We start from the raw sequence: 1,354 nt of genomic DNA on the forward strand, positions 1-1,354 counted from the left end.
CTCCAGGCTGTGGCCCCCAACTTATCTTTTAGATGATCAGTGATGTGAATCCACGTTGCACCTGAAATGAGTCTGCCTCGGAGTGCCCTGTGATGGCCTGTTAGCCTCTTGGTCACCTACAATAAAGAAAACCAAAACCACAGTATGAGTACAGAGTTATGTGGGCCAAATCCCAGCAAGTCAGCTACTTGCCCTCTCCTGAGCGTGCCTGGCTCCTTCAGGCTCCAGCTTCATCCTGATTCCAGGGCTGTGGCCTTTCTTAGGAGTAGCACCTGAGTAGAGAAAGGCAAAGTTAAATGGTATTCCTGTGAGTGCAGTGGATGACCTTGTGTGCTGTAAGACATGGGAATGCCTCTGCTATACTTCTGAAAAGCCTTGGGTGGGGGGCCCTTCAAATAAACACCCTTTCTCACCCTGCTGCTTGCAAACCCCTCACTATAACTCCTAACTGGATACCTGCCCACCCTCCCTCTCCTAATCAAAATCCTCAACTCACCTGAAGCCTCAATCTCCAACATCATCCTTGAAACTGGGCAGATCCCCTTTGTGACATGACAAATCTGCTGAAAACAGTGTTGTACTTGACACAACCTGGAATCTCTGGAAGCTGTGCTCCTCCTAAAAACAATAAAAAAAACCAAAACAAGAACAAAACCAGAAATTACAAATATGCTTTACCACCCCTAAACACAAAACCCTGAACTTAAGTACTCCCTGTATTTTAGGCTGTTTTCTTCACAGTACCTTCAAAGCCTCTGTGGCTTTAGATGACCAGAAACACCTGCAGAAAACAAGCTGAGATAAGCTGAAAGAGCCGCTTCACTGAAACGAGAGGAAAGCTCTTATCCCAGCACATCCCAGGGAGGGAATGAAGGCCCTTAGCAAAGGCTGGGGTTAATATACCCCTGATTGTGCCCGCCTCTCGTTCCCATGGCACCCGGGAAAAGGGAGGGGGCAAATCCCACCGGGTATAAAAGCCCTCAGAGTAACGGCAGCTGTTTGGCTCCTCTGACTCAAATTCAAGGGGAGTAAAGGCCTTGTTATAGAAGAAAACTCTTCAGAAAAATAATAGCGATTTCTTTTTTGCAATGACTGCTTAGAGCAGAAGAACAGAAAACTGATAAAACATAAAACTTTGTGTTTAGGTAGCCTTTTTTTTGCTCTTTCTCCCTACCTGTTTAGCCATTTTTTGGCCTTTTTTTGCTCCTTCTCCCTGCCTTTTTCTTGGCCGTTTTTTCCCTTTCTCTCTGCTTTTTTTTGCCTCTTCTTTCTACCTTTTTTTTTGCCATTTTTTTGCACTTTTTTGTCCTTTCTCCTTGCTTTTTTTTTTTTTTTTTTTTTTTTTTTTTTTCTT

The sequence above is a fragment of the Geospiza fortis genome, unplaced genomic scaffold (assembly GCF_000277835.1).
Source record: "Geospiza fortis unplaced genomic scaffold, GeoFor_1.0 scaffold514, whole genome shotgun sequence".
Taxonomy (NCBI): domain Eukaryota; kingdom Metazoa; phylum Chordata; class Aves; order Passeriformes; family Thraupidae; genus Geospiza; species Geospiza fortis.